This window comes from Chamaea fasciata, unplaced genomic scaffold (genome assembly GCF_029207755.1).
Source record: "Chamaea fasciata isolate MVZ Bird 193981 ecotype frontalis unplaced genomic scaffold, bChaFas1.0.hap1 SCAF_1, whole genome shotgun sequence".
NCBI lineage: Eukaryota > Metazoa > Chordata > Aves > Passeriformes > Sylviidae > Chamaea > Chamaea fasciata.
Window position 1 is genome coordinate 74,878,420 of NW_027094086.1, and position 20,680 is coordinate 74,899,099.

Below are 20,680 nucleotides of genomic sequence, written 5' to 3' on the forward strand. Positions count from 1 at the left end.
GAAATATTTTCTCCCTATCTCCCATACAAGGCCTGTAATGATTGCCATCAATTGGTGTTTGCTGCTACATGCACTCAGCCTCTAGGTTAAGGAGTTGGGGCTGTTCTTGATTATTTTCACTCCTTGGCTCTACAAGTATTCTTCGAAATGGTCTCCATCTGTCTTTAATCTCACCAACTGTGATTACTTAGTCTCTTCACCTTTTCTTCTTTGACAGGTGAATTGCTTCACAAACGGGATGTTTGCTTGTACAAACAGTTTTGTGAAATCATCCAGAGAAAGGAAGAAAACCAGTTAACTAGTGAGGTAAGGCTGGTCAGAGCAATAGCTCTGACGACAAACAGTGGAAAAGATCTTCCTTTTCCAGGTTATCCTAAATGCTGAGGGGAGGCTGTACTGCTGTTGCCAAGCTTTAGACATCTTTCAAAATTGTAATGAGAAGTTTAAACCCCTATTGGTATCCTTTGGAGGGAAAACTGTTTATGAAATATGAGCTACCAACCGAAAATAATACTGTATTTTGAACCTGGGAGTCAAGTTAAATTAATGTCACAACGAAAAGACAAATATGATAATGTTTCCTGTTGGTCATTTTTTCCAGTTTAGGCATTTTTGCTTAATTGTGACTGACTTTATGCATGAATAGCTTTGCAGGGTTAATACATTGCTTTCTAGTAAGTATCTGGATACTTTCCCACTTAAAATGAGTGACAGTTCTCCTGGTGCCCATTTCCTCTCTCCTTCCTTTCCCCCTTTCAAAATGCCCTAGGTCGTGTTCGAATGGGAAAAGCATCAGTGTATCCACAGGCATCCAGATTAAGCAAAGAGCACTCAGATTTAAAGCCCTGCAGTGGAGGTGTGTGGATGGCAAAGACAAAGCTTCCAGTTTGGTATTTCAGCTTGGATTCAGGAGACACAGCTTTGCCTTGTTACAGTTTTATTGCAACTTTTAACAGCGGTGATGGAGGAGCGCTGCTTTTAAAGACAACCAGCGTTTGCCACAGGGCCCGGCTGAGCTCCTCAGCCGCGGGCGGGCGGGCGAGAGCTCCGGGGAAAGCCTGGGCAAGGAAGGGCAAAACACTGCCCGAAAGCCAGGGCTGAGCCAGGGGAACCCAGCCACAAACAGCCCTGCCAGCTCCGAGGGGACAGCGGGAGCAGGGCTGGGGGCAGGGATGGCCCTGCGGTCTGGGAGAAATTTCTGCTCCCCACCGCATGTTTCTGTCTGTATTTCCTGAAATATGATAAATAATTAACTTTTTTTTTCAAGTCTGTATAAGGCCTAGGATCTCCTTAGATGTAAACTCTAGGGGTCCTCATTTTCTATCTTCAGTGGCTATTTTGTCTAGAAAATTGAATATTCAGTCTAAATATAACAGCTCAGGAGTAAGTTATGCTACTTGAATAGCTACGGACAGTAATTCCCAGTCTTACCCTGTGGCCTACATTCCTGTGCAGAAATGGATAGGAATGTCAGTGATTTATGTTCAGTGATGTCCGATGAGGCCAACCACACCATTTCTCACAATTATTTTAAATGATGGCTGTTTGCATTTATATCATGCTGTTTGATTCTTTGCCTTTCCTGGGAAGTTAGCTGAAAACTGAAAACAATGGTAACAGGTAACCTGTGGAGGACAAAGAGCTTTTTGTTTAAAAATAGAGAACGTGAATGCTAATTTTAATCCCAAAATATGTTTCTGGCAGAGTAGATTAGCTCAAATGCTGTTTTGTTTTTTCCTTAGTAAGGGTACTTAGACATCTTAATACTATCCTTCATACTGTCAAACAATATCTGGAAGAAGCCTAATAAACATGGAAATGTTTCAAACATTTTATTTTTTTTAATAACAGCATTAATTTTAGAAAACACTTTGGGCAAACTCTAGAGCAGGCACAGCTGTGAGGAAACCATCAATATAATTTGTGTTCTGCAATGGGAAAAGAGACAAAACCACAAATTGGGGTTTTTTTAGTATGAATTATCACTCCCATGTCATCTTTAACTATTACAGGCTAAAGAAAGAAGATAGGTGATTACTGACAAAGCTCTGTGAATTGAATAATTGGTTTCAGAGGGCTGTATTTCCATTATTTAATTGGGCATTTTGCACTTCAGTCATTGTGACAACTAGCTTTTCCTCAGCGCCCCATCTTCTGAGCTTTGAGGATGTGAACTGAGCTGAGGCTGCCCTGCATGACTGTGATGTGGGAGCAGCACCCTTTCTCCAGCTGTGTCATGGAGCTGCAGTCAGGAGAAGCATGCCCTGGTTGGCTCCTGGGCAATGTGCCATTTTTCTCCCACTGCAAGGCTCACAAAGTTGGCTGTTGGCCTGATCAGCTGCATTCAGCCTGTGTAATTGAGGAACTGAAGAGAATGTATGCATTGCATTTTTTGGCATGAAATGTAACAGGTAAGGAATAGTTTTTACAAAAATGTTTAGCTTCTTTTTCTGGTTTGGGGAATACTTGTGTACATGACTTCTGCATCTAGTGGTTGGGGTCCTAGTCACCTGAGTGCTGGCACAGCACAGACATCTCTGAACAAACAAACAAACAAACAAATAAACAAACCCTTCCTAGGTAGAGACCTACTTAGTGTAGTTCTTTTAGGTACAGCCAGCTCTCTCTGTGCATCAATGCAGGATTCATGACAAGAAGTCTATGTAAATATCACAAGACTTCTGCCCTGCATTTTGAACTGTAATAGCTACACCTGCTCCCCACCCACACAGACTCAGTGAACTGATAGAAACTGCTTAGTTTCAAAAACATAAATCTGCATACAATACTGAAGTCAATAAAAACTTTCAAAACAGTGTATTTCCAATCTCCTTTGCTTGGGGTGAAGAGGATTTGTCAAGTCCTTGGCACAGGGTTGGTGTTTTCGTGTTGTGCCTCACATAACTTGATAGGCTCACTCAAGTAGTAAGGTAGGTGTAATCTAGCAGTAGAGGTTGATTTCATTCCACATGATTCATGTCCCTGATTTGAGGCCTGAGAAAAAACTGCATCCCATTCATGGGCTAAAATTTGTGTCCTGCTTTTCTTTTTGCTCAAGGCAAAGAACCTTTGTAGTTTTCCAGTTGGTTCCTGTCCAATCCAGCTGCTACAGTCAAAAAATATCAGTATCTAGGTAAAGTAGAGGTAAATATATTTCATGGTGAAAGTCAAAGATGATTAAATGAGAAGTTACTCCCTCCAATTGTTTTGGCTTTTTTTTTTTCTATTAGTGACAGATACATTCTTTATTTTCCCCAAGAAAATCTCTTGTAGATTGCTTTTCCCATCTTTTGTTTTGTGACCTTGGCTGTGAGAGAGATGCAATTTTTTGCTTGTCTCACTATCATTAATTTTTGCTGATAATTATGTTTATTCAAATGTAATAGTGTGTGATTACAAGCAAGACAGTATCTTCCCAATACCTGTTTTATAACATCTCATGGAATCTGGTGACCTTCGTTCAGGTGTCTTCTTTCTGGTGTTGTGGGGACAGGCCCTGATCCTGCAGCTCTGACTGCAGTGTTGTATGACTACATAACCTGACCTTGTGACTCTGCTGAATCCTTTCTGTTAGGAAGACTGAATGGGTTTTTTGCCATTTCCTTCACTCCATTACAACACTGATGCTTTTGCCTGTGCTTACACCTTCTTGCCTCTTTCCTCCTGCCAGTTCATTTTGGCCCTGTTGTCCCGTTGTTCAAACTCAGGTATTGTCCTTCTCTGTAGCCCTGTCTCCAATGTCAGACCTTTGTCCAGGTCTCTTTCAGCTCCTAACAATGAGCCTCACATATGTAAAGTGGATTAGGTCACATCATTTAAAAAAAAAAAACAACAACAACTTTTATTTTTAAATTAAAATGGCAAAAAAAGGTAGAAAAAGTGCCCATTCTCAGACCAGATTACTTCTTTCTGTTGCTGTTCCATTGCTTCCATTGCTCATACACCATAAATATACTGCTGTTTTTATGGGTTCCCTCCCCCCCTACTCTTTCCTGTACAGGATGCCAAGCACACAGGAAGGAAGGAGAAGAAGAAATAGTAGTAGCAATAACTATGATCCAAACAGAATAAGTCTCTGAGTAATGCTGGCACCTCTCTTTCAGTATGCTCAAGTGAGTGGGGCAAATGCTTTGCAGAAGCGATCAAAGAAAAATCAAAGAGCATTATGTACACACATCTGAATTAACAAAATGTTAATTCAGATGTGTGTACATAATGCTCTTTATGTCTCTACATATCTCTCTACGTAATGCTCTTATCATGTCTCAATTTACACCTGTAACAAGTTACACAAAAGTTACGGGAACTGTTCATATGCACAAAAACTTGGATAAAGTTCACTTGCTGAATTAAGCGTCCAAGTTCTCTTCCCTATTGTATAATAGTTTTGAAGTAAAACAATACTCCTTTTAAATGATAAAATGAAAAAACCCAAGAAGGAAACTCAGCAGGAACAATGAACACTTTATATCTTCCCCCCTTCTCCCCTCTCTTAGATTTGGCAGGATCCTTCAGGAATGGAAAACATACCTTAACCAGCATACAGAAATTTCTCAAAATTTCTGCTCTTATTAATCTTTGAGCCAAAATTTGAAAGGGTCTTAAACTTACTCCTGCATATGATGTTCATGCATGCCTTCCTGATAGTTATCTTTTAGTGTTTAAATGAGCCCCTAGCACAGACAAAGTGCTGCTAGGAGGAGAAACAGTTGTACACAGGAATGACTTGGATAACCACACAGTTGCAAAGCTTATTCTTTCTTATGTGCTTTTACCATGTGAAACTGAAGAACTTAAAAAATGTGGCTTGAAGGATATTTTTAAAGCAGGTATTCAACTTGGATCCAGTTTTGTATGCATAATTATATAAATACAGGGCCTGATGGTTATCTGAATCGGGTTTTTTTGCCAAGGGACACATTCCATTATTTGTAATACATATCAGTATAAGTCTACTATGCTTACCCTTGGATTTATATTGCTGCAGTGCTTGAGAGCCCTTGTCATAGATGAGGAGTTTATTGTGTAAGGCTCTGCACAAATGGAGGATAAATAGGTGTTCCCTGTTCCCAAGGGTCCTTCACAACTTATTTGGATGCCTGATAGTATTTTTTTTTCTCAACTGCACCTCAGATTTGGGAGGTTTTTTCTCAAACATCAGCAAAATATAATGCTGTCATTTTACACTGATGACAATACAGTGTTCAGGAGGGCTTCATCATATTGTAACCTCAAACCTTGATCTTATTAATATATTGAATTTCTCTACGAGCCAGGTGCAATCAGCTCTGTAAGGATTCAATACCTCTGAGGGCGTCCAGCACCTCACAGAAAATGGCTTAAATAACTAGCGAGATGGCATGGTCGAGTATGTCTTGAAAAAACAAAGAAGTATTAATAAAGGAAGAAAACAATGCAAAAATAAAAGAACAAAGCCAAACACAGTGTAGGGACAGGTCCCACATACCTGCTAAAACACCTTGAGAATGCGCTGAGAAGCCTCGTGCTCTCCCTTAAGTAATTAATGATTTAGGTGGGTTTTTTGGCAAACAGCCCAATAGAGAATAGCTACTTTTCTGAGGGACAGGTAAAGAGACCTATCAGTGTTTTTGTCTTGGCACTGAGCCAGTTACTGCCAGCAGAGCAAAGAAACTTCTGGTGCTCTTCCCTTAAAAGGTCTTGGAGTGAATCTTAAATCTTCCCCTATATGGAAACACCAGCTCGGGTGCGGGGTGCATTTCTACATTAATAAAAGTCTTTCATAATATTTTAATCCCTGTCATCAAGAAAAACATTCAGGAAAATTCCAGCTGTGTGAAATGGTTAAGTGGTGTTGCTGTTGTTTGTGTTAGTATGTGCAATAGGGTTGAATGAAGTACGGAGTGAATTTGTTTTCCTGTTGTGATTAGATTGTTAGAGCTTAAACTTGGTGGATTCATGAAGCTTAAATTTGTTATAGGTGAGCATATGGATAGCTAAAAGGTGTTGCTGTTCGTATTTAAAGTAAAAACGAGGAGTGAAGAGGCACTGTGTCAATCTGTGGAGCACTGGAGGTAAGAAAAGAAGGAAAGTGCATACAGGGACAGTAACTTACAGCTCTGAAATGGTGAGGCTGGTGTCTTCACAGCCTCCGTAGGTAATCTCTACCACTCCTCCACTGTTGCCATACACAGCTCTCATGTTTCGGTTTATGCTCCTTGCTTTCCATCCTCCCACTGTGCATCACTGTGAATGATGCCTTAAGATGCACTTGTCGCCATCTTCTCAGTGATCTCCTTGGATGTATTGGAAAACTGCCATGACCGCTCTCCAGTGCCTTTGGTTCTCCAGGCCTGAAAAAGCCCCCGTCCCTCAGCCTTCATCAGAGGACAATGTTTCAGTCCCCAAACACTGAACTCACTTCAGTTTATTGATGTCCATCCTGCATCAGGAGTCCAAAATCAGACACAGACGATTGAATGAAATCTCACAAGTGCTGAGCAGTTAGATAGAATTCCTCTCCTCCATGTGCTGGCTGTGACCCTGTTGACAGAGCCCAGGGCACTGTTGGCTGTCCCTGCTATATATGAAGCTATAGAGATGTTATGGTGTCATACCACTTAAGTAGCCATGGTACTTAAGTGGTCATACTACTTACGTAAGTAGTCACAGTATTTAAGTAGCACTATGTTGTGCTATGTAAGTAACACTGATAAGTCCTTAAAAGCTAAAAAAATCAGATCCAAAGCTTAAAAAAACCCAAGTAGGAGGTGGTAAAGTGAGATAATAAGGTGAGATTGAATTTTGAAATGCAGAATCATATTTGCAGCTGACTGTACCCAAGGTCCAGGCAAATGCAAGCAACATATCTGAAAATGCTAAAGCAGGTGGGATTGCATTCTTCACCCAGGTTTTCTTCTTATTAATGCATTTTCAAGTGTTAGATGGTGTTTGATTGAAGAGAGTGTCTCTGAACGTCATCTATCAGTATATACCAGTTTAATACTGTGGCCTAAGGTATGTCAAACCACAGAAGAGCAATGGACAGAGATGGTGAAATTCCATAAAACCTGTTGTAGATGTGAATCTTGTTTTTTCTCCTTGAAAACCTCTTACAGGGCTTTTTTTTCTTACTTTTTTTTTTCTTACTTTTTTTTTTCTTTTTTTTTGGTGGGTTTTTTTCTGCTTTAATCAGTCTTGAGACCCTATTACACAGGAACAAAAAGAGGAAGTACACAGTATCTACTTTCTACAAAGCAGACTGTATTTATTTGTTTAACTGAGACAGAATCTCAATGTCTTCAGAATTTATAAAAGCAGATTTAAGCAAATCAGCCAGGCAGCCAGCCAGGCAGAATGCATTTTTAGGCACTGGCTCAAAGGCAATGTCAAGTCATATTAAGCTGGGTGCCTAGAAATAATATATATGAGATAAAAAAAAAAAAAGAATATTGGAGGATCATCTTGCCACAGTTGTGGATGATTATTTGATACAGGTTGAAGAGAAATTGCAACGTAAGTCATAAATGGGTGATGAAAAAGGCTTTGAAATATTAAGTAAATATAGCATCTTAGACCACCTGATTTCTACTTCTCAGGCCCTTCACTATGAATCACCTGAAGATAGTCAACAAAATAGCTGTTTCAAACCAGTTCTCTGGGTTTGACCACCTTCCCAGAAAAAAAGAGTAAGATATCTTAATTGTTTACTTGTGTGGAAAACTTGCTTAAATGATTGCATATTTCAGTAGGAGATTATTTTATAGTACCAGGTTGAAACAGCTATGTTGATTTCTCCTTTTGTTTTTATATATTCAGCAGTACAAATTAAGCATCTCACCCACAAAATATGATTTATGTGATGAATAACCAAGTTTGTTCTTAACCCTGGGTGCTGAAATGGGAGCAGTTTTCCACAGCTTTGAGGACCACAGAACCATTAGGGTTGAAAAGGACCTCTGGAGATCATCTCATCCAACCGTGCTGCCAAGGTAGGGTCACCTGGAGCAGGTTACACAGGAGTGTGTCCAGTTGGCATATGAATGTCTTCAACGAGGGAAAAATCCATGACCTACCCCAGCATCTTGTTCCAGTGCTCTGTCACCCTCAATGCAAAGAAGTTTTTCCTCATGTTGAGGTAAAACTTCTTGAGTTTTGGTTTATGGCCATTGCTCCTCATCCTGTTGCTGGGCACCGCTATAAAGAATCTGGCACCGTCTTCTTGACACCCGCCTTCAAGATGCTTCCATGTATTGATGAGATCCCCTCTCAGCCTTCTCCAGAATAAACAGGCCAAAAAGCAACAATCATAGGTGAAGTCAAACAGTTTTCATGGCAAGATGAAATAAGTGTCCTAGTTGTAATGATCAACCATGTAATTAATTATACCATTTATCTAACACACTTGGCAAGGCATGCTAGAATTTACAGAGGCTCATCTCGGTAGATGGTGCTGTTGTGTCTTAAACTACTTCCTAGGATGAGATGGAAACACTGCCCAAGGCAATGGAGGCACAGTAAAGGTTCTGCCTCTAGAGCCATTACAGGCGGCCTTAAATAAGTTTGGTTTGTTTTGACTTGTTTGGGTTTGGGGTTTTTGTTGTTGTTGTTTTTGTTTTTGGTTTTTTTAAGTAAGAATGGGCAGGATTGATTTGGTGAGGGTTGATGTGTCTGTTAAAACCTGTACAAAAAAAAGTCCAACCTTTGAAGTGGGTTATATGGTTAGAGTAAGGCAAAACAAACTCTATGTGGGAAGAATGAGCTGCACTACTTAGTCAGGAAAGAAAGAAAAGCTTTATGTGTCTATTGAATTATTAGTGCGTATGGATATTAGTTGCCTGTAAAAGGATATGACCACACCTTATCATTCTTTTCCTCAGACTATTTGAATGACAACTCTGGCACAGGTTCCATAAAAGCAAAGTTGGACAGAAGGGTGCTGCTAGAATGTGCATGAAAAGAGCACTGTGCTGCTCTGGAGTGCTCTGTTCTTACTTCAGTACCTGACATGCAGAAATCAAAACAGCAGATTTTCTTTCAGGCTGGGAAAAAAAGCCTGAAGGCATGTGAGTCTGCAAACATGAGATTATTTCCCCTTCTCCCCTCCCTCCCCTCCGCTCTTAGTTTTTCTTAGAAGCATTTCCTCACTGGATCTAGGGATTTCAATAGTGCAACAGACTTGTGAAACAGTCTGAGAGCCACTCTGGTCATTTCTGTTATGTTCCCTGAAGCTTTTTTTGGCTTTTGCACAGCAGATAGCAATTCCTGGATCCCAGTTCTGCTGAGCCAGCTGGGCTCTTACAGCCTGTTTACAGTTGGGAGCTGTGCTGCTGAGAGACTGAGGACAGTAAGAAATATTGGCACTCTCAGGATAGTGGGAGGTAAGGCAGCCTTAAGTCAGCAGAAAATTAGGGCAGCATTAACTTACAGTCTAGGTCTGGGCCAGTCTTAGCCCTGTAAGTAGCCTTACACAATGGATAAACTGAAGGGATTTGATCTGTTTAATGAGCACCAGCATCTTTTTTTTTTTTTTTCTAATAGATATAATTAAAGTAGCAGACTGCTGCCCCACAGCATGCTCCCAGATGGCAGCACGATCTCTAGGCCAAGGTTTCCGTCTGTTTTCTTGTTGGCAATCCCTGGAGCAAAAGAAGTCGAGTTACTATGGTGACTTACTACAGGATGAGTGGATATCACAAACACAAAAGCATCCCATTTGTTCATTATCTCCTGGATGCATCTTTTCCATTCTGAGGAGCTGATATAGTCTAGCTGAGCCAAGCTGTTTTGCCTAATTCCTCGGGAGCAAAAAAATATTTATTTATATGTCACATCTGTCTGGTTACCACTCCCTGTCATGAAATCCTCTCTTTGTTATACGCTATTAAGCACACTTGATCTCTTAATCAATTTTTAAGGCCAGAGGAGATGGTTGTGATTCAGAGAGAACACTTCAGTGGAAACTGTACACCTAGCTCTTACCCTTGTATTGAGAGCAGAATTTCCTCTTGTGATGCATAAGAATTTACATTAGAGAAATGATGACATGTGATGGTGTTTTGTCTTATAACATATGCCATGTATCATTGACAAATCTTATAAAGCCATAAAAAATTGTATAGATTTTGGTGGGAGACATATGTAGACATGTAGACATGGTATTAACCTGAACACTTTATTTCTTAAGTAGCTTACATTTTTTATGGAGAAAAGCTGCTTTACAACCCATTTAGATGAAGATTAACTTGTTTAATGTTTAGTTTCATTTCCAGTGGAGCAGTGATTGAAATCTATTTAGTCTCAGACAAATGCAGCAGCAGTGTTTTGCCTTAATTTGAATATTGTTAAGGATAAGGGACAGAGACTCTTGAAAGTGAGTCCAAACAGTCAATTGTTTACACAGTACTTGAGTCACTTGGTTGGACTGCCATCTTCTTATCTTTGCATGGACAAGACTATTCCAGTCTTTTCAAAATGGGTCTTAGTAGCATGGATCACAGCTCTAAGCTCTATAGAAGACTGAGCATGCCTAATTAAGTGGTTGTTGAAATGAGACTAGCCACAAACATTTCAGAATTTATAAATAGATGACTGAATCTGAGTCTGGTGCAGTAAATCTCAAATCCTTAAAGTAGATTTTGTGCTGTTTTACAGCCACAGTCATGTGGGTCTACAAGACATCCAAGTCTTGTGGGAATCTGGTGACATAAGACACAGTTTGCAAGTAAATCAAATTTGCAAGGAATTAGTTTTTGGTACAGCCAGCAACCCTCATTTTTTCAGGTCAATATATTGCCTTCCTTAAAACTCAATGTATCTCCAGAATGTCTATTATCACCTCAGAGAGGGAACCAGACTGTTCCATGTTTAAGCAATTATTCTCTGTGCCCAATACTGGTTTTCTAGAGGGATGCTTGGCTCCTTGTGTTATTGCATGCTGCTCTAGCTCATGCCTATGCTTGTGATTGCTCCGTTTGCCCCTCTCAGCCACAGAAACAGGAGCAGGACAAATAAAATAGCTTGAACAAAGTAATTGTATTGTTTTATAGTTTCTGTTTTTATAGTACTTTATTTTGGTTGCAAATCTTCCAAAAGAAATCTTTTGAACTAAAAAAAATAGCCATAAAAAGTGAGGGAAATAAAGCTAGGTGTCTCTCTCAAGCAGTTTGAATCTGTTGGGACAGTGGATGAAGTCATCATTTACCTTTTGACTTCCTTTTGTTGTTACCACAGGGAGGCAGCTGTTGGGTCTGCTTGGCCCTGCCATTCCTACAGCATAGACTGACATGCTCAGGTGTCATCCTAGTTCCCAACAGGTGATTCATTCTGGTGGTTGGTCCATGACAAGCTGATGGGCAGGTGAGATGATTTCAATCCTGCTAAGAGGGGAAGGTGTAATACATGCCTTGTGTCAGGTCTGTGTGTGTAGAAGCAAGAGGGAGAGGGACCACAGTAGAAGGGAAGAAATAAGTGATTGAATCAAAAACAGAGAGGATTGAAATTTATCCAAAACATACTGCCTAAGATTTTGGTAGTGCCTCCATTATTGCTAATTATGAAGCTGGGAGGTTTGGAGTTCCACTGATTGGTAGCTACACCCTCGGAAATGTTCTCATCTGTCAGGATCTGATTATTCACAATGGAGTCTGACAGCTGTAAGGTTGCATTTATATAAATCTGTCAGGCAGAAGAGGAGTCAGGCAGTAACTTTATTTTGCCATGGCACAATGTGAGAACTGTCATCCTGGAGCAGCACAGCCACTGCCATGTGCCAAGCAAGCCTGTATCATTCCCAAGGCATTTCTGTCCATGCTCCCACTCTCTGCTGCAGCCCTAGAGCCTTCCTCCTTGGAGCTTCCCTCCTTCCCCTTCTTTCGATTTCTGAGAGAGGCAGAGGCAGTGAGCAACGCTTCTCTGTCTGTCCCCTTTCTGAGCTGCATGGATTTGAGAACATGACTGCATTTATCTCCTACTCTGTCATGTCATTGCTTCATCTCCTTCTAGTCCTGGGAAAGGCTGCAGGCAGAGGAGTAACACTAGCCTCTAAAGCAGAAGTCACAAGAAGAAGACAACTTTTTTAGAAACAAAATGGATCCCAGAAAACTAGCCTGGGCAGGATTGGGAGTTGGAGCAGAGGTTACTAGGATCTCATGACAGACTCTCCTGCCAACATCTTCACTTGGGTGTCAACTGTACCTGGAAGCATACTTGGTTTGTTTTATATTTGTTTTATCAGACTTGGAAGAAATAATCCAGATATGTATCGACTTTTAAATGTTTTTTCTCAGTGGGTGAGAGATGTGAATTCAGGTTTCTTGTTTAGAAACGCACTGTAGTGAGTTAGCAGTGCCATAAACTGAGTAGACTTTCTGAGGTGATGGATTCAGCTTATTTATCTGGCAATATGTGGTACATCTGTCAGGTCTTTAACCTGGGTTTCAAAGTGTCAGTTTCTAGTACATGGAGAGGATACACAATACCCTCTCAGAAATCAGGCAAGGTCTGACTTTCTTTTTTAGGGGATGAAAATTATGTAGGGAAGCAGAAGAGATGGCAGAAGAAAATTATTTTGGTATCTACTGTTACCAAGCTGGGAATAGTTTCTCTGAAGGGATACTAAACCTCCGCTAATTTAGAAAGTTTCAAAGTGAAGCACTGCAGAAAATGTTGAAGAAGGAGAAATAGTTCTGTTTTCTGAACCTGTCTGTAACATGGAATTGTTGATTGCCCCTTCACACTGACCTAAGGTGAGGCACCGAGCAGTGGGTCAATTCACTTAAAATTGTAGATCCACTTGGGAAGTTTCAGGTTGAGATCAATGGACAGGCTGCATGATTCTCTCATGTGGGTAGATAAATTTTTAAAAAGCTAGAAAAGTAGTGCGATCTTCAGTAACAATGCTGTAAAACATAACTTCTAGCTTATGTGGATAGACCACTTAAGAAGAAAACAACAACTCTAGTTGACCACCTCAGAAGCTCTGGGGATGCAGTGAGTATTCTGACTGGCATGAATTTACCCAGGAAAAGAGAGTTTGTCATTTTTATGTACTCTTCCTCTCCTTTTCCATTCCTCCCCATCTCTCTCCCTCTCCCTTTTAGTGGTAATTAATCTGGATCGTTTACTCACTGGGATGGTGTTCTGTTTTTTGTGCTTATACCATCACACCAAAGGCACCTAACACTCATCTGTGCCAGCCCTGGGGTTCATTAAGTGCCAGGGAAACTATGGAGTTTAGCAGCCTCTCTCCTTTTCCTTTTTTAATGCCCAAATAGTGAGAGTTTCTGTGTCTGCGTATATCTGTGCAGCTCCATCCCATTGCTTTGGTTGATCCTTACTATCTCCTTGGGAAATCAGGGACTTAGCAAATGGAGCTGAGAATACAGACATAGCCTCACCTGTCCCCCACCCCTGCCTCTTCCCTGATGTTTTTGTGCTTGCACTACTCTTTCATGCAAATGGGAAGCCATGGATCCATTCAGCAACTCCTCCTGTATTAGCCTTTGTAAAAGAGGTTGAGAAGACTTCATTAAAAGTGGGAGGGACAGGCATGGGGGCAGGAAATGGTGAGAAGGTGTAGGCAGAAGCAGCAGAGCAAGGATGGCAGGAGATCAGGCTCTGTGCGTTGGGTTGGGCTGGGGTTGGTACTGTGACTCTCCAGGTACAGGGCTGTTTCAAACACCATGCTGAGGCAGTTGTGCAAGAACCACATGCAATGTCAGTGCATCATTTTTCTGGGGGAAAAGTGCCAAGGACTCAGGTCTTCCGAACTTCAGTCTAATTTTGGTTCCTCCTATCCAAGTTGCTTCAGTCCTCCTTGCTGGTGCATTGTGAGTAAGCTTTCTCAGTACGTTGCTTAACTGGAACTCCTCACTTTCTCCTGCAAAAGAAAATGTACAAGTTCTCTTCTTGCTGTTTCTACTGCCCAACATCCTGCTGCCTGAAATCATGTGCTTTATGTATCTCCCCTTCCCACTTTCTTTTCTATATTCTCTTGTAGCTGTGGTCAAAGACCCAGATCTCTTCGTATAATCATTCTCTCTTTGGAGGCATTTTCCATCTTTTCTCAGGTTATTGAGCTAAACATTGCTGTGGAGGACCCGGATGACTGCAGAAAATGTTATTTACATCACTTTATTCTCACTGGGGAAACCTGCAAGCCTGTTGGCTGAGGCCTAAAGTGAAAATTAACCCCCTGCATTGCAGTTCTCCACTTTGCCCAAATAGCAGAAGGCAGAGAAACCTAAAAAATTATGAGTGTTCTGTTTGTATCTCAGGAGGTGTGGGGAAGACAAGGAGGGCTAGTGGGTGAACCTAAAATATATTAGGTTTTAATGCATTAATAAGTTTGAGAGGACTTTCTGCTGAAACGGGAGCAGACTTTCAGGCCAATCAACCCTAACTGTGCCTGGGATAAATTCACCTCCTTGTGTGCAGGAGTTGCTTCCAGGGCTGGAGTGGAAAGATTAAGGTGGACAGGGGAGAAGAGATGATTTTCTGCAAGTGTTTGGCAAACTCTGGCACAGAAAAGATTTCTTATGGGTTTCCTGGGACCTGAAAAACAAAAGCAGCTGCTGAAGAATCACCTTTAAGGGAGATTCCTGGTGGAATGTAATTAGCTCTCCTTGTTATCCACACTCTCTAAAAAGCTGAAATAACAAACTGAGCAGAGTGGCAGGGAAGTTATCACTGTTTTTTAGAAAGAGGGGTGGATTGATGCCTGACTGGCTGAGGGAAGAACAGTGCGTGGCAGGTAGCAGGCCCCACTGTAGGAAAACATCATGACTACAGATCCTCTGAAATGACTTGCTATTTGTCCAAAATGACAACTAGGAGGCTTTAGTATTTTCTTTCAGCTGAAACCGCCCCCCAAACAACAAAGTAAATTGTCATTAGTGCCATACTTCAGGGACTTCCTCCTTCCCCAGGGGAGGGTCAAGGCAGTATTCTTGTAAAAACTTCTTTAAATGTAAACTATATCCTTGTTGCTGGCAGGAGGGCCACATACAATGTTACAACATGTAACTTTGCAATAGTGTCCAAACATTTTACATGTTGAAACCCTCTTGCTGCACAAGTGAAAGGGAGATGCTTGTACTGCACATTAAGTCCGTAATGAGAGACGTGTGTGTGCTGAGTGGGGGGCGTATTTGAGGAAATTACAAAATATTTCTTGAGTTAAGTATGTTTATGAAACATTTCAGTCAGGACCAGTTCTACGCCAGTCATTCCCAACCACATTCAACCTTTTCCATAGCACTGCATGCTGTTTTCTTGCCTCCCATCTTGACAGCAACCCCCACAATACTGTTGCTGCCCCTGCCTTCCCCCAGTGCTGTCAGTTTGAGAAGGTGCCAGTGGAAAGACTCAGATAATCAGCCAAGCAAAGCACGTTAGTTTGGTCTCTCATCTCTAATGTTGATGTTCAATCCAGGGAGGTTATTTTAATTGGGACCCGATATTAGAGATAAAATTATTGTTTTCCTAGAAAGTGATTGTGTTAACTTTGAGATTAATGCTAAGATTGATTAAATTTAACCTGGACACAGATTTAAATTTCAGTCACTCAACAGTGGCTTCCACAATACAGAAGAAAAAAAAATTAAAGCAGACAGAGTATGGGATATGTCAATCTCAGCTATTCATTTTTAGGATCTTACAGGAGGTGAATGTGTTTGGACAGTGAAAGGAGAAGAATGGCCTGGCTTTAGAAGTGCTTAGTTTCCCAGAGAATTCCTGGTACACTTAAATTTTGGATGCTAAATCTTCCTGAACATCAGACCTACAGAGTACAGAGCACATCTACATTACTTGCAATATTGAGTGAAAAGATCTAGAGTTCCTATTCTCATGCTGATATTTTTTGTTGGTTTTTTTTTTTTTTTCCTTTTGCTTCATTGTAAGTGATTAAAACCAACTGACAATACCTCCTCTCCCTCCTTCTTTATTAATTCATGATGAATTCTGTTTTCTGGCTGACATCAGTTCACTGTCATGGTTCAAAACTTTTCCAGTGCTTGGTTGGCTTGTTGTTTGCTTGCTGAAGAAAGTGTTTATATCAGGATTTTTGGAAAGAAACAAAATGTGATGTTATAGAGAGGGAGGAGTTATTTTGTTTTGTTGCTACAGAACTTGAACTTTGAGATATTTACATTGTCTTATATATGATTCTTATTAAGAAAAATAATGCAAATTGTTCTGGTGGCTTTTTTCTATTAATTCTTTTGTTATACTTTTGACAGAGTATTCATCTCAATAGGATGTGGCATTCTGTGCACATACTTAAGTGAAATGTCTGGTAGATTTGCCAGAGGGTACAGCATCTTTGAGAAAAGTCTCAGGTATTCCTGTGATCCGTTTTTGTTTCTTCACCTGAGTCTCATGCCCATCTCACAGTCACCTGCTGCTATATGAAAATCCCTTCTGATTATTAAGTTTGACCTTAACGATGCCTTCTGTTAAATGCTCTGTGCCTGAAGTAAGCTCACGTCTCAGTCTGATCCCATAAATGTCCTGTATAAGGAGAAAGGTCTCACTCAAGTATGTAAATCTTGAAAATTCAAGTCTTTCGTCAGAAGTCTTTGTACTGGAACAAAGATGACCTCTCTATTTTGTGAATTCCATGAAAGCATTAAAATGTTAAGAATGCAACTACCTACAAAACCAAAGAGCATTCTAATTCCCACCTTTGCCTACAACCTTATATGTTTGTTTAAAGACATTATATATCAAACTGGTAACGGTTTTGCATGTAAAGCAAGGGAATATAGATATTGTCAGAGACAAGTGCAAAGTTTTAAGACATAAAATGATGATTTTCTCTTACTGTTCTCAGTGTCAAAGGGAAGGGTATTCTCCAAAAAAAAAAAAGGACTATTGATTGGCAGTTTTATGTATTAAAAGATATTCCATCTACAGTGGTATTTATACTAAAAAAAAGCAATTGCATATATCATTACCTTACACTATTCATGTGTAGTCTAAAGATTTCCAGAAAGCCAACAAAAACTGTGGTTATGACAATTCATGACTTACTGCACTGACTTAATTCTGGCCTCTTGCACACAGTACCTAACAAGAGATGAGTTGGAGAAACGATGTTCTAAACAACGACATTAGTAAATCAGAGTCTTTTGGTTCAACTCAGAAAAATGCTTGGTTCCTGAAACGAAAGAAGTACAATAATGGGAAGTCCTGACTAGTTTATAACACTGTTCTTCTTTCTGACTATATTCTCAAAATGCTTGAGCATTCTAACTCCCAATGGATATGATGTTGTTTGGTACCTAACTAAAAGCAATTTGTTTCTTGGATAGCCAAATTAATTTAGAATTAATTAATTAATTAATTAATTACCTACACTCAGATTATGTACCACATGTTGAGATTGGTATCTGGCCACATGGGCAACCAGAAAATTCAGACGTTTAAGTCTTTAGAGTGTCTCTTTCCAAGATGTCCTTGCAAACAACTACTTTTTTGGGGGGGAGAGGTTTCAAACTGAGGGTCAAATGTACTTAATTGAATTTCTGTCTTTCTTTTCTTTCTTTGTTCAACAGAATGCTATCCGTGTTTTACTGTGTCCAGCTGGCACACCCTCAGCATGCTGATTTAATTTAAAAAATCACTACCCATTGTAGAAGCCAGATGTAGCTGAATAGCAGAGTTTTGCTCATAGTATGGCTCTGGTGCCTGAACTGTTCCAAGGACCATTACTGCAAACAGTGCAGTGAGTATTTCCAGAGTAGTGAGAGAAGGCAGGAAGTGCTGCATCTGTGATGTGCCTGAAGAGCAGGATTGTGCTTTGACAGGGAGGGCTTCTGTAATACCGTAGCTCCGGAATTTGAGATTGTTCTTCAAACATACTGTTAGTGGGACTCCCTTAAGTTCCAGCGAATTCCAAGCCAGTAGCAAATTGTACAGGCTTTCAGGCATCATGCCTGCCCAGTCCCAAACCTGTAGGTACAAATTTGTACCTGGGGAGCAGGCAAAAGGGCCATGGACAGCTTGCATTCAAAAACTACAGAGCAGCCATCAATATAGTGATGATGCCCATAAGCTTATTTTGTAGTTTCACACTGCAATACCATCAACCTAGACCTGGTAGCAAAAATACAGTGAGGAAAGTGCCATTTCCATTAGATACATTACTGTGATTTTTAAACATTGTTTATACTGTCCAAGGAATTGAAGACTGGAGGGATGCTTGTCAACAGATTACAGTAAACCTGACTGCTAGATCATTCCATTTATCCCTTACCTCTCTCACCTTTTACAAATAAGTTTTCTGGCTATTCATACTGTTGTTTGGGTGGGAAAGAAATGAGATTATAAAGACAGCTGGATGCACATGATAGAATGAGGATAAGAACAACTGATAAGGGTAAAGAAAAAACAGTCTCAGGTAAGACTTCCACAGTAGAAACTTTGCATTGGTATAAAATGACAGTCATTCAATATCTTTCATTCAGGAGGAGCCTGTCATCTAAACAGTATCAAGAAAATAATGGCTACAGGTGAGAGCATAAGATTGATCATGAAAGGGCTTGAACTTTGTTCTTGGCTTTTCTGAGTTTTTTTGGATAAGTAATCTCCTCACTGTTAAAATCCCTCATTTGCATTTTAATAATATGTAAGCATCTAGTGTTGCTGCCTATCTTGGTCAAACTTACCCTTTACATTTTAGAAATGGTTATCTCTCTTTCTTCCCTATCTAAATAATCACCTGCCTTTGATTTTTCCTATTAGGTCCTATTTTCTAACTGCTTGATCAACCTCTTTGGCTTTCTCTGGATTCCTCCAACCACTACATAAAAATCTGTAACTGCGGGTAGAACAGGGCTTTACCCCAGCTCAGGCCATCTCCCTCTGAGGATTGAAGAGCATTTGCTAAGGATGCTGAAGTGTCCCAGCTAGGAAAAAATGAGAGACTAGGAAGGTGCTCTTAGACCTGACTATTTTCAATACCTTCTATGGAAGTCTTGATCATCAGATGCTAATGCTAAATCATCAATTAGCATTGATGATCATTGCTCTCACCTCATTCAAGCCTTATTTGTGTAGCTACAGGCACCCTCCAAAAGCTTTCTTTTCCCTTGCTGTCATCTTAATTGATGTTCTCTAAATTACTTTTTTGAAAACATATGGTAAACAAAAATTAGAAAACTATTTTGTCTATCTTAGGATCTAATGAGATTGTATTACTTTATCTTGTACAGAAATAGTCCAGAGATGGACTACTTAATTTTGTAGAGGCTTCCCATGTGGCAGGAGGCTTCTGAAACTGTTAGGGAACAGATACCAGCAAAAATGCCGATTAACTGCAATGTCCATAGCAGTGCTTGGCTGCTTAAGATGCAACATGCCTACTGTTTCCCTCAACCCAATGAATATCATCATCCGTTCTAAAATTTACTGATGACTCTCCTTTACCAGACTGTTCTTTCTCTTGCATCCCCTGTACCACGTTAAGCAGGTTCAGGCATTTCAGTCATTGGTGTTTGCTTGAGTTTCATCGTTGAGATGTTGTCTGTAGTTTTGCCCCTACCAGAAAAAAGAAAAATTACCTGAAACTTTTTATCTTGGGACTCTCTGCTGCATTTTTTCAGGACTAGCCAAAACTTTAATCATATCTTAAAGCAGAACTTATGAAGCATAGATGTAGTACAAGAAAATTATTATGAGTTTGGTTTTGTGATTTATTTTTTTCCAGGTGGGCCATTTCTGGAAAAGTGTATACCAGGCTTGAGCCTTAGAGAAAATTGACTGCATGCTCTTTGTGGAGACTGGACTTGTTCTGTGCTGCCTTTTTGGACTGTGTGGATCTTGGAAGTTGTGTGGAAAACAGCAAACATTTCCTCTGCTCTTACTGAGCATCCAAGCAGCACTGCCTTGAATGCTGCCAATGCAGAGACACAGGAACTGCAAAAAAGATCCTGGAGCCAGAGAAGGGAACAGTGTGGTAGTGCGGTAGTTTGACCTTGACTGAACACCAGGTGCCTACCAAAGCCATTCTACTTCTCTCCTCAACTGGACAGGGGAGAGAAAACACAAGAAAAGGCACATGGATCAAGTTAAGGGAGATCACTCTCCAGTTATTGTCCTGGGCAAAACAGGCTTAACTTTGGGAACTTAGTTTAATTTATTACTAATCAAATTTGAGTATGATAGTGAAGAATAAAACCAAATCATAAAACACCGTCCCCTCACTACTCCCTTCCTCCTGGGCTCAACTTTATTCCTGGTTTTCAGTACCTCCTTTGGTCCAGCAGCACAAGGGGACAGGGAATGGGGGCTGTGATCAGCTCATCCCATGTTGTCTGGACGACTTCTTCCTACTCAGAAGGAGAACTCATCACAGCCTTCCCCTGCTCCAGTGTGGGATCCCTGCCATGGGCTCTGCTCCTGCCATGAGCTCCTGTTACAGCGTGTGCTAGCACAGGGTCCCGAAGAGCCAGTGGCGTGTCTGAGCCCGGAGCGCAGGACTGTGATGGCACTGACCATACGGCAAAGGGACGGGTTCTCATTTGGATATCCGAAGACTGTTTATTCAGGGACACAAACAGCAGTAGCGAAGGCACCCAGGGACACAGAATAGAGGTTCAGGTACAAGAAGCAGGATTGGGCCGAGGGCACGGGTTTATATATGAGACAAAAGGGGTAGATCTGAGAGTCGAGGGCCAATAGGGATAAAGGGAATTGG

The 20,680-nt window shown here is 40.6% G+C and overlaps 1 protein-coding gene across 1 annotated transcript in view; it reads left to right on the forward strand.

The window, feature by feature from the left end:
- Positions 1 to 217: 217 nt before the first annotated feature.
- The window catches only part of FBXL7 (F-box and leucine rich repeat protein 7), a 232,272-nt gene continuing 211,809 nt past the window's right edge, over positions 218 to 20,680 (forward strand). Inside the window, exon 1 of the mRNA XM_066186360.1 lies at positions 218 to 306. The gene's annotated coding sequence lies outside the window, so the exon portion shown is untranslated. The remainder of the gene's footprint in view (positions 307 to 20,680) is intronic.